The following is a 13,040-nucleotide window of genomic DNA, read 5'->3' as shown; positions in this document are numbered from 1 at the left end:
TACTGACTACCTCTTATTCTTGGCCCATTTCTTTCTGCTTTCTGGACACCATGAGACAAGCAATTTCAGTCAGCCACACCATCTCTGATGTTCTTCCTCACCATAAGTCCAAAAACAACAGAGCCAAATGACCATGGACTGAAACCATGGGTCAAAATAATTTTTTCTAGGGCTGGAGTTGTGGCTCAGTGGTAGAGCGCTTGCCCAGCATGCGCAAGGGCCTGGGTTCGATCTTAGCACCACATAAAAATAAATAAATCAATAAAGGTATTATGTCCAACTACAACTAAAAAAGATAAATATTAAAAATAAATAAATATCCACCAAGTTGTACCTCAGACTGTCAGATAAAGCGGCGGGCCGGGCCCGCGGGGCGGTGAGCACGGCTAGGGCCGGACATGGTGGCGCTCTATGCCTGCACCAAGTGCCACCAGCGCTTCCCCTTCGAGGCGCTGTCTCAGGGGCAGCAGCTGTGCAAGGAATGTCGGATTGCACACCCAGTTGTGAAGTGCACCTACTGCAGGACTGAGTACCAGCAGGAGAGCAAAACCAATACAATTTGCAAGAAATGTGCTCAGAATGTGCAGTTGTATGGAATGCCCAAACCTTGTCAGTATTGCAACATAATTGCAGCATTTATTGGCAATAAATGCCAACGTTGCACAAATTCAAAGAAGTATGGACCACCATATTCTTGTGAGCAGTGCAAGCAGCAGTGTGCGTTTGACAGGAAAGATGATAGAAAGAAGGTAGATGGGAAATTGCTATGCTGGCTGTGCACACTTTCATACAAACGTGTTCTCCAGAAGACCAAAGAGCAAAGGAAGCACCTGAGCAGCTCTTCTCGTACAGGCAACCAGGAGAAGGAACAGTACAGCCGCCTGAGAGGTGGTAGCCATTATAACAGCCAGAAAACACTTTCTACATCTTCAATTGAAAATTAAATCCCAAAGAAAAAATCCAAGTTTGATTCAATTACAACAAATGGAGACAGCTTTTCCCCAGACCTGGCTCTGGATTCACCAGGCACTGACCACTTTGTCATCATTGCTCAGCTGAAAGAAGAGGTAGCTACTCTGAAGAAGATGTTGCATCAAAAGGATCAAATGATCTTAGAGAAAGAAAAAAAGATTACCAAGTTGAAGGCTGATTTTCAGTACCAGGAATCTCAGATGAGGGCAAAAATGAACCAAATGAAGAAAACGCACGAAGAAGTCACAGAACAATTGCAGGCCAAAAATCGAGAACTCCTAAAACAGGCAGCTGCCTTGTCCAAGAGCAAGAAGTCGGAAAAGTCAGGAGCTATAACCTCTCCATGACAGACTGCAGGAGGCTCTTCAGCAACAGCAGATGGGGTCATCCTGGGTTAGGGTTGGAGACCTGGCTGTTCTCTGGGAATTGCAAACTTTCTTAAGAATCTCTATTTTATTACTGTTATCCTTCTTTGTGTGATTGCAGTGAGCTGAATGAAAACATCTAGTTTGTGCTGTGTTATGACTGCATGCTTGAGTGTTTGGGATTTCAGGTTCAATCTCCTTCTCTTTCTCTCTCACTACTCCTTCTATGCTTTTCTTCCTCTTCTACCATCTCTTCCTCTTTTTTTCTCTCCCTTCCCTTTTCTTCCTTCTATCCCTTTCTTCCCTTTCCTCTTTCTCTATGTATTTTGGTTCTACTCTTTGTTCTTTTGTGGTGGTCACTGCTCAGTGTTATGTGCAGAATGATTTTTTTATGTCCATCCTTGCATCCTGCCATACCCATGAGCAAATAGTTTGGCATTAATTGTATATCACTGCCACCCTCTAACTTTAAAAACTGCCACCTTAAGACTTGGTACAATGAGAGAGGCTTTCTCTCTCCAATAAATCTTTTGCTTCAGGGTTTACTCTTGGGTTTTTTTCCAGGTATATTATGTATGAACTTTGTACTATGTATAGCCAGAGTTTTATTTATTTTTTTAAAAAAGAAACTTTTTCTTGATAAAAGAATAATGGTAGCCTAGCTAGTTGTTCTAGTAAAAGCGATGCCTCTTGGGGGGAAAAAAGTCCTATTCTCTAGCTTTTAGAAAATGCATCAGATCTTTTCTTTCTTGTTAACTTTAGAGTCTTAAAAACCGATTACTAAGGTGAAATAATTTCAATGTATACGTTTGGAGTTAAGTGCCTTTTAGAGGATTTCTTGGAAGATCATTTAAAGGAGATACTTAAGGGAGGTTGCAAAGATTTTGAACAGTCTTTCTTTTTAAGTAAGGGCAGAAAGAAAGGTTGTCCAGATTGTACTGAACATTTCCCTCCCCCACTTCCTTTATTCTTAGGTAATTGATTTTAAATTCTCATACTGCCACTTCTTTTTTTTTTTAAATACCCTTTACCTATATAAGTTGTTATACTGGGCTATTATTGACAGAAAACATTTTTTTAAACAGGAGCAGATTCAAAATGGTTCAACTATAAGACACTCTGGGACCAGTACAAACTGCTCAAGTATGGACTATTAGTGGGAGAAATAATATCATTGTACTTTCTTCCTATTTCTCTTCACCCACCCCAGCCTGTATACTCCCTGCTTTTAATGGAAAGGTATTGAATACATGTGCTTCTCAGAAGCAGTTTGGCATCAGTCAGAGATATGTGTGGCCTGTCTTCCCTTCTTATCCCAATAGGCACATAGATTCACTTTTCCAGGAAAGGGATAGACATGTATTTTTAGCTGTACTCTCAGGTACTTTATGTGGTCTTTTTAAAGAAGTTGAGGATGTGTATAGTATGTGCTGTGAAGTAACAAAATCAACTACCCTGGAATTATTAATGCAGGGGGGTACTAGAGTTAAAGGTAATGGTGAGGGCAGATGACATTTGTAGTCTCAGTCTACCAAAATTGTAGCAGTAAATTTAGCTTGTTAAAAGCAGATGTTCTATAACCTGTGATAACATTCTCGCAAGTGGAGCCATGCACATAATTGGACAGAGATGTGGAAAGGGTGGCTTCCTTCTGCTAAGAGATACAGTGGACCATGTGGCTTAGATATCGCCCTGGTAGGGGATGTAATTTTCCCTTCTAAGGAAGGGGAACAGCAGTGTTAAATAGTTTTGTAACTTTTTGAATGAGAAGCTTTTAGGTAAACTGTCAGATAATATTTTTTAGATGCATTTGCATTGGCTATGGGGAAAAGATTGAGAAAAATGACAGTCATGTTTTTTTTTAAATTTTAAAGACTGAGAAACTCTGTTATCTGAAGTATGATAATATAAAAACATTTAGTTTTATACTAAATTTTTTTAAGGTCTTGGCATTTAATATAAAGCAAACCCACACATTTTCTAACTTTCCATAAGTTCTTAAAAGGGAAAGAAGAATCCTTAGTCTTGAAATTTTAATTTTTAAAAATCATGACACTGTTTTGCCATGAAATTGAGTAGCTAACTTTTGGTAACACCTTTTGTTTCTTTGTATGTTTGTAATATTGGACATTTTAAAACACAGGAATGTTTTGGTTTGTACAGACTTTGACAAATGTGTGTTAATAAAAATTCATATTGACTCAAGTAAAAAAATAATAAATAAATAAATAAATAAATAAATATTTCTAATCTAAGTTGATTTCCTTAGGTATTTTGTCACAGTGTTGGAAAGCTGACAATCACACAAATAGATTTAATAGGTTTAATGAACTGTGCCTAATGATAAACAATCATACATAATCTGTTAGTCTACTCAGTGTATTTTCTCTGTTATGGTCTTTTCTTATTTATTTGAAATAATTATCATTAGTGATGATTTATAAGGGGTTAGAGATATGTTTAATATAGAAATATTCTATCTTGAAATATCTACCAAAAATCTGTTTAACGATTTCTGTCATTGAAGCAAGTATTTAGGGATACTATATTAAACAATCATAGAAAATTGAAAGTCCATTTTTGTATTTTTCTCAGCCAGAATGAATTAAATCGACAGCCATCTTCAAGGAAAGGAAAATAGTGTTAGTACTATAATTAAAATATGAATAATTTGAAAATTCTTTTAGAAATAGTGACAACATTTTTGTGAACATTACATATTAATAGGATACAGTTTTTGTTTGCTATGTAAATTAATTCATGTAGTTGTTTTAGAATACATAGGGTATATAAAACCTATAATGTATCCCTGGTTATTTCAGATATTGTAGAGAGCTTATAAATGAATTTGTACTCTCTACATAGTTGAGTACTTTTTATAGAACGCTATGAGATTTCCTGGCAAGTTGAAAACAAAGTTCCTGATTCAGAAGAGCTAATTCTCCATCATTTAACCTATTAAGGATGTGACATTCTATATTAAGATTGTGTTACATTTTTTTTGTACAGGGAAAACAAACAAACAACAAACAAAAAAACCCACAAACCATTTTCTAATATTCTTTATTTTCAGAAAAAAGGAGAGTTTAAAAGTGATTAAAAACTACAGGGCTTTTCTTTGATGTAAATTTACCAGATTAGCTTTATCTCAGTTCTCCCTCTGTCTCCTCACCCATGCCTCAGGCCTCATCCACTTTGGCCTGCATTCATGATTTCTATAATGGTTTCATCAGTTGTCCCTCTAAGGAGTCCGGTACTCTGATCCAACTTCATTTCCACTGCCTGTTTCCGATTTTCCATGTCCATGCCCTACAAGTGGCTAAATATTTTGGGGATAAATATATTTTCTATTAGACTGATTTACTAATTCAGTGCCTCTAATTTTACCTAATGTCTTCAATAGAACCCAAGTCATTTTCTTTACAAGTGTTAACAGTTTTTATATAAATTCCACTGATTTGCAACATGGAAATGACAATTCAATTGAAATACAGTCAACAGAGCATACTTTAGAAAAGTTTTTCATGAATCATTAGTTTCTACACTTTTTATTCATTAATGGCTGTGTTCATTTACTTAATTTATTATTTGCAGGATGCAGATACTTCAGTTCTACTAAAGTCAGAGTATTAAAGTAGGGATGACAGGGGAGCAGATTCTTTATTAAATCTAAAGCTGTCACTAATTAAAGTATGAAGTTATTTTGCATGCAAATAATGATAATTCATTGAGTTTTTGAAGTATATAGTATTATATGGCACAGGAGCTTAGTCACAAATAATCACTTCAAACACATAATTTTGAAAATGTTATGTCAAAAAAACCCCATGTTCCTTAGGAACAATAAGCACCTAACACTTATCTCTCATTTTCTGGAAAAATTCCTTATAAATTCTACTATGATTTCTGTGTTTTGATGTGTCAATTAAGTCGTGTGTTTATAATGTTTTCTTCCTTACTACCTTGCTTTCTTTCTCTCCATTCTCCATTATTCTTTGTTTGTTTGCTGTTTTGCTCTTCAATTAAATCCCATTTGAATTCCACATCTGAGGTCTGAGTGCACTGCTCAGACATGGATTAGAAATAGTAAGTAAGGTCAGGTGCAGAATTGTTTTGTTTCTGATTTTAATGAGAAAATCACATGTAATTTTGTCTTTCCACTTTTGTATTTTTGAAACTAGAGCTTGAACTCAGGGGTGTGTTACTATTGAACTACATCCCCAGGCCTTTTCAATTGTTTTCTTTTCATTTTGAGACAGAGCCTGATTTACTGAGGGCCTCACTGAATTTCTGAGGCTGGCAGGAACTTGTGTCTCACCCTCCCGAGTCATTGGGATTACAAGTTTACATGAAATTTTCATGATCATATTTTTTTAATTTTATATTAAAATAAATTCATATGTAGTTGTTGAAACTATTTTAATTTTATTGGAAAATGACTGATTTTTATTTAACATTTCTGGCAAATCATTGAACCTATCAAAGATGTGACATTTCAAATGTGATCATATAATAATGTAGCAGTGTCATGCACTGCATTCATCATACTGTAGTTATATTTATCTGTTTTCATTTCAATCATACTTGATGTATCTCTGCTGTATTTTTATAAATACATTAATATTTTTAATTAACATATAGTAGTGGTACATATTTATAGGGTATATTTTGGTACATGCATAGGATGTATAATGATCGAATCAAGGTAACCAGCATCTATTGCCCTAGACATTTATCATTTCTTTGAATTTGAAACATCCAAAATCCTCTATACAAACTATTTGGAAATATTTAATTAATTATTGTCAATCATAGTTATCCTACTATGCTAAAGAATCCTAGAGAGGTTTTCTTTGGAAGCACAGGTGGAATATTGATGTTATAATATCATTATAATTTTTCATGTTGCTAAAAATTTATAAAAATATAACCAGAAATTTCTTATTTTAGTTTTCCAAGTAACTAGAAATTTTGATAAATATTGGATACTATTTTCAGTGATAATGTGAGGATGCTATATTTATTACTATCATGAATCTTGTGCCAAAAGGCCAGATTTGTAGCAAGCTCATAACTGGCTTTTTAATTTTTTATGATCACATGAAGTGTTGGGCTGATAAATGTTCTTTAGGTAGCTATGGAAGCAAAGAAATATTGGACCACTTTATTGTCATTATAATTTTTGAATATGCTAATTTAATGTTAGACAATTGGTTAGCAGATGGATAACAGAAAGACAAATTCTTAAAATCACACATAAATATTGTTATAAAATAGAATGGGGGAATAAAATAGTAAAGATAAGTAATGAAATCATACCCAAAAGATAAATCAAATTATAAATCCTATAAATTTCCTTTGGTTACTTATTTACATTTTTGCCTTCTTTATTTATCACCAATGGACCAAAAAAGTCAATTAATTTTAAATATTTAATAGTATATTATGTTTCTATAACATAGGAGTACATTATTGTGCATTGTCAGAAAAATGGCTTCCCAAAACCCAAAGAAAAAAATCAAACAGGATTCTCTTTAACATTTGCCTTCACAAGAGAGTTTTTATATTTATCATTTTTCTAGATTTCTGGCTCATAGTATGGTTTATTTACTTAAAAATAATCTTGTGTACATTTTATTTAATTTTTAAAAATAAAGTTGTAGAATTTTAAATTCACATTGAAGTGTACTTGCCTGTTTCTTTTGATGTTATCCTTTGAATTTCATGAGTAGCTGGTGGCATATTAGATGGATAGAGATCATTTTTGAATTCAAAGAATCTATTTGAAGTACCATCGCCATGCAGTCATTGTGCTTATGCCAAGCAAGTGCCATTGTGCTATGACATTAAAATATTCTATAGAAAATATATTTAAATAGAGTAGAGAAGTTTTTAATATACACACCAAATGGATTTGTAAGTGCATTCATTTATAAGTATGAATGCTCTTCAATTTATGATAATTTATGATGGTTTACACTTTCATACAAAAACTTAAGTAGAAATATTGTAATTTCAAAATGCACTTAATACACCTAACCTATGCAACTTAATAACTAAGTAACATGGCCCACCCTAGAGGGGCAACTGTTAACCTCTTGGAAGCAACTCTGATTCCAGCGCCAGTTGCTGCCGAGCCTGCCCAGGGTTCTGATGGAGGACTGTGCTGCATCCAGTTCCCCGCAGAAAAGTGCAGCATTCAGAATTTGAAGTATGGCTTCTATTAAATGTATGTCACTTTCCCACTATTTTAAAGTAGAAAAATTATAAGACTAATCGGCAGAAATTGGGGCAACTGTGTAATTAAACATTAAACCCACTTAATGTGAGGCATCAAAGGTAAATCCATTATTATGTCCATATCAAATTTGAATGGAAGAATTACTATATTTTTTTCCATAAAAAGATCAAGGAAAGAAGTGATCTAAAGATGTTTATAATTTAAGTAGTCACTTGAAAGTGAAGATTTTTTTTAATAGTGGTTCCAAGTGAAAAGGGAAGATTGTAAGCTCAGGAAAATGGGGATACAGAGGACTGTGTTTGTTATGAGGAATGCTCTGGAGCAGGATGTACAGGTTGGAATTTTAGATTTACTATTTTCTAGTTATGTGGCTTCCCATCACATTCCCAAATGAAAGACAAGCAATAATTTGATTATTATGGGTGTTTTAGTCCGCTTTTTCACTGCTTTGGCTAAAGTATCTGATCAGAACTATAGATGAGGAAGGAAGAATTTATTTGAGGCCTTAGGGTTTAAGAAGTCTCAATTAATCCACAGCAGGCTTCATTCCTCAAGGCTCAAGGTGAGGCAGGTGGAAGAGTGTGGCAGAGGGAGGCAGCTCACATGGTAATCAAGAAGCAGAAAGAGAATCTCCACTCTTGAGATACAAAATATATATATATCACAGCCACACCCCACCACTTCAGTTAATGGTTATCAGGGGATTAAATCACTGATTGGGTTAAACTCTTACAATCCAATCTTTTCTCCTCTGAACCCTCCTTTATTTTCTCACATGTGAGTTTTGGGGGGACTCTTCACATCCAAACCATAACACTGAAAATTATTAAACTTATTATTTTCAAAGATGAAAATATTTCTCTTTACAACTTCTGCAAAACAGAGAAGATAGACTTGGAAGAAACTGCATCTAGGTAATAAAGAGGAAAGAAGTTTTTAGGGGTCTTTGGGAGCTTGGGGGAAAAATTAGAGACATTTAAAAATAAGATGGAGAAATTCTGAAACTAGAGACCATGCATAATTTCAGCCAATTTTAACAAAGCAGTCTATAAGGATGAGCAAAAACAAAAGTATCATGCTTGAGAGCAGTTACAAATGATTACTTGTCAATAATAGTTGTACCTTGGAGTTAATTAGAATTCTCTAGTTGAAATAAATAGGTCCTGGGAAAAGCATTATGATCAAACAAAGATACAATAAAATTTCATTTAGTGGAATAAAATGAGTTTATAGACATCAATATCTGGGACAATTTCTAGAACCTGAAAGTGTTTAACAAATATTACATGCATGAATAACGTTAGTTTTGTGAATCCGTGTTTAAATTTTGTTTTCCTTCCTAATAGAGATTGTGTGAGTGTGTGTGTGTGTGTGTTTTCATTTTACCATGTCAGAATAACAAAGAACTTGATTTTTAAATATTCAAAAGGTACACAGTGCCACAGTTGTAAGTAGGTATAAGGATTTTTTGCTAGTTTTATTTACTCTTTTTTAATTTAGAAAACAGATATTTTAAGTCTGCTAGGAATTCTGCATTCTCCTCTTCTTCTAGAAATAAAGAAATCAATTCACTGTGGGAAGTAAAAAATCTCCTAGGTGAGGTGGAATGTTATGTTTTAATGTGCTGTTCGGTTATAAGCATGTAAAATAATTACCTATTCATTTTTCTGTGTGAGACTTAAGTTCACTGAAAGAAAGCCTGCCTGCTTCTGATTGCATTGTTGAATGTTCTGTTTAGGAGTGGATGTTGAACTTTGTTAAGTTGAGCTTTGTTGAATACAATACACATTGAACTTTGCTTTTGCACGTTTTGTTGTCATTCATGGAAAGCTGCTTCCCAAATCTAGAATGGATTGATTACATGTTGAGGAACAGGGCTGCTGGGCTATGTGCAGTTATCTGCTGAGCAATGTGCTTGGCCAGGAGCCCTCATGACAGTTTCAGCAAGAGCATCCAAGCCAACATCTCATCATCACTAGAGAGTAAAGACTGAAAAGAACCATGCCTTGTATTAGAGCCATGCAAACGGATTTAGTTTCCACTGGAGATGTTATTAGGGACTGATTATCTCAGCGGTCGGATCATAGGTTGTATGCTTATGTATTTATTTTGATCTTTTTAGTCTGTCAAAAAACAAAACAAAACAAAAAACAAGTGCTAGATTAAAAAAGACATGGTTAAAGCTGATATTAATATGAACCACTACAACTGGGGGATAGTATTGAATTGGAGTTCATTTGATTTAAATGCATGATCAAGTGGGAATTTATATCCAAGGAACATTTTGAGGTGGAGATCAGTGGATGGAAAATCACTAATAAGAACTGACTTAACAGGATTCTTGCTGAAGGAATGCAAAATAATTAGATATCACACAGAAAAGATGATGGATGAGGAATTTGATCAAATATTGAGGTTGTTGAGATATCCAAGATGGGGATTCTTTCTAAACTGACTTTCCTGAATTCTTGGTAAACGTGGGCAATGGAAGCTTAGTAAAGGACAATACTGAAGATCTGGGCCCAGAGGAGTGACAACTCCAGTGAGAAGAGGTCATGGAGTCTTTACTATCCCTCATGTTCGTAAAGCATGCCAGAACTAATGGTTGATTTGCTTTCCCATGAGATAACGTTCTGAGCAATTACCTTCTATGGCCAACTGTTGTCCTATTTCAAGTGCATAAGGACCATTAAGACAGATTCAGAAAATGTACCTTCCCATGTTTCCATTTTTCCTAGAATGGGCCTAGCTACAAAAATCATTTTTATATGTGAATATTATAATTCTAATAAGATATTTCAAATGTTACCTTCTCTAAGTGATGAAATAGTCCTATGTACCTCTTGAGATACACTAATCTAAAATAAAATAAATTTATAAAATATTTTAAGAAACCTTAATTTCCTCTCCATACAGTAAAAGGAACTTAGATTGATATAGAAGATATTATCAATATTAGTCTCTGAGTGCATTAATGGCCAGAAGAAGGGTGCACTAAAGACATTCTGTTCTCAGTTTACCATTCAAACCCTGCCACAAAAACTGATTTCCTTGAGAAGAAATAAGATTAAAATATAAGTGTTTTTAAATCCACAGATGAATTTTTAAATAATAACATTTTTTCTCTAAGCACATTCGAAATAAAATTTCTCAATTTCTATTTTGAATAAGAACAGTGTTATCAAAATTATGCATTGTTTCAAGATCTTAGGCCAAAATAAGTTATAGCAACAAAATTGAATGGTGGGAACACTTGTTCTTCTTAACAATAGATTGTTGTTTCATACATCTAGTTCACTTCAGAATAGTATTGTTTGGAAGGACTTGCTGAGGAACAGCTCTGAATTGTCTTTTATTTGGCCCTGAATATCTCATCTCCAAGACAACCAGTCACGAACGCATTTGTCTCTCAGGGAGTTCATAACACCTTGCTTACGCAGTTAGCATTTCAAGGTTTTAAAAAAATATTTGTACAGATTTGCACTCAACATTTGCTTACTATATACTGTTCCTGGGTCGGCAGGGAAGATAAAGTTGAATTCAATTAAAACAAAACAAACATGTTTTAAGTTTTTAAAATTATTTATACAGAAGTGTCATTGAAAAATTTAACTGGTAATACCTTGCTCCATCTGATAATATAATAAGCCAAAATAATAAGTCAAAAATATAATGTGCTGACTTCCATTAACACCAAGAATGGTTACTTCTGCTTGCATTTGTCTAGGGAATCCCCACCTCCTTTTGTAATTAAGCTTTTTGTTTTGGAACACCATTATTTTGCAGTTATACTATTTGTGCTCATTTATGGACTAGAACAGTTGGTATACTGTCAAAACTACTTACTATTTTGAAAAGCAGGAGTAATTTTATGGATCTCAGAATTGTTAGAAAGCATATTAGGAATGGGATTTGATATTAAAAAAACTGGGACCCAAGAAGAAATAATTCTTGTGTATAAAACTGTCCAACAAACTGTTCTTTAAAAGATTCTGGTGAGAAATCCATGTAAACACAATGATTCTTATATACAAATAAAAGTAACACTTATGGTCTTATAGTAATAAAAACTGTGGAACTCAAATAGCATATAAACCTGTAAAAAGATTCAAACTGGGGTGATGGCACATGCCTATAATCTCAAAAAGTTGGGAGGTAAGGCAGGAGGATTTCAAGTTCAAGGCCACCCTCAGCAATTTAGAAAGACCCTTAGCAACTCAGTGAAACCCTGATTCAAAATAAATAATAAATAAAAATAAAAAATAGGACTGAGGATGTAGTTCAGTGGTAAAGTGCTCTTGGGTTCAATTCCCCAAATATAAAAAACAAACAAAAAAAGCACTTAGAAGACTTTATAATAGTCCACTAGTGTTTAAGAAGAAAGGTTGAACTGAAATAAGGTTTTAGAAGCTACATAAAGACTTTCTGAGACAAGACTGAGGCACTTTGCTAGATGTAGATCTATCTTGCCAGAAATGTTTTAAAAAATCCAGAGATAGAAATGATAGATATGAAGAACTCATATCTATGCAAAGAGTTAGTAAAGAAATAAGAAAAAGTAAAATAAAAACTTTTTTATACTTAATTAATCTGAGAGTAGTTTGTCTAAAATAATAGTTGCAAAAATATAGTCTATGGAATGGATAGAACCTGAGTATAAGTGAAGTGATGATCCCATAGACAGAAGCAACAAGGGGGAAGAGCTAAGGATCCCTCATGGGAAGATATTTACACTACCACTGAGGCAGTAACCTGTTACTCTAAATTAGACTTGAATTAGCTATAATGCACAGTATAAACTCTAGCACAGTGTAATTGATGTATTAAGAAAAAGGGGAAAAATAGCATCCTGAAAAATGTTCAACTGAAATGAGGGATGGTGCAAAAATAGTAGTGAACAAAAAAAATTTAAATAAACAATAGTCAGAAAGACAAAACCATGAAAATTTTGATAGATATTGTGGCTACTTTAACACTGATCCCAATTAACCTAAATGGCCTAATACGCTAATTAAAAGATTCACTGTTAGAGTGGATAAAAAGCAAGGCCCAACTACATGTTACCTATATGAAAGCCACTGTATATAAAAGTTTAAGGGATGGAAGTGGCTCAGGGGTAGAGCACTTGCCTGGCATGTGGGAGGCACTGGGTTCGATTCTCAGCACTGCCTATAAATAAATAAAAATAAATAAAGGTCTATCAACAACTAAAAAAATATTCTTAAAAAAGTAAAGGGATGGAAAAACTACACCATGCTAAAGCTAATCAAAAGCAGGGTGAGATAGCTCTATTAACTTCAGACAAATCTGCATTCAGAAAATTGTCAGAAACAAAGAAGGGCAGTACGCAACGATAAAGGATAAACTTTTAATGTATATGTGCATGACAAAATAGGGTCAGAATTCATGAGGCAAAAACAGATAAAACTCTGAGGAGAAATTTACAAATATGCTACATATTA

General features: G+C 34.0%; 1 pseudogene; it reads left to right on the top strand.

Annotated features, from left to right (window-relative positions):
- The first annotated feature begins 326 nt into the window (after nt 1-326).
- On the top strand, nt 327-1,878 carry LOC144374152 (protein FAM76A pseudogene; annotated as a pseudogene).
- Nucleotides 1,879-13,040: the final 11,162 nt, after the last annotated feature.

Source organism: Ictidomys tridecemlineatus, unplaced genomic scaffold, assembly GCF_052094955.1.
Source record: "Ictidomys tridecemlineatus isolate mIctTri1 unplaced genomic scaffold, mIctTri1.hap1 Scaffold_596, whole genome shotgun sequence".
NCBI lineage: Eukaryota > Metazoa > Chordata > Mammalia > Rodentia > Sciuridae > Ictidomys > Ictidomys tridecemlineatus.
This window is presented reverse-complemented; position numbering and strand designations above follow the sequence as displayed.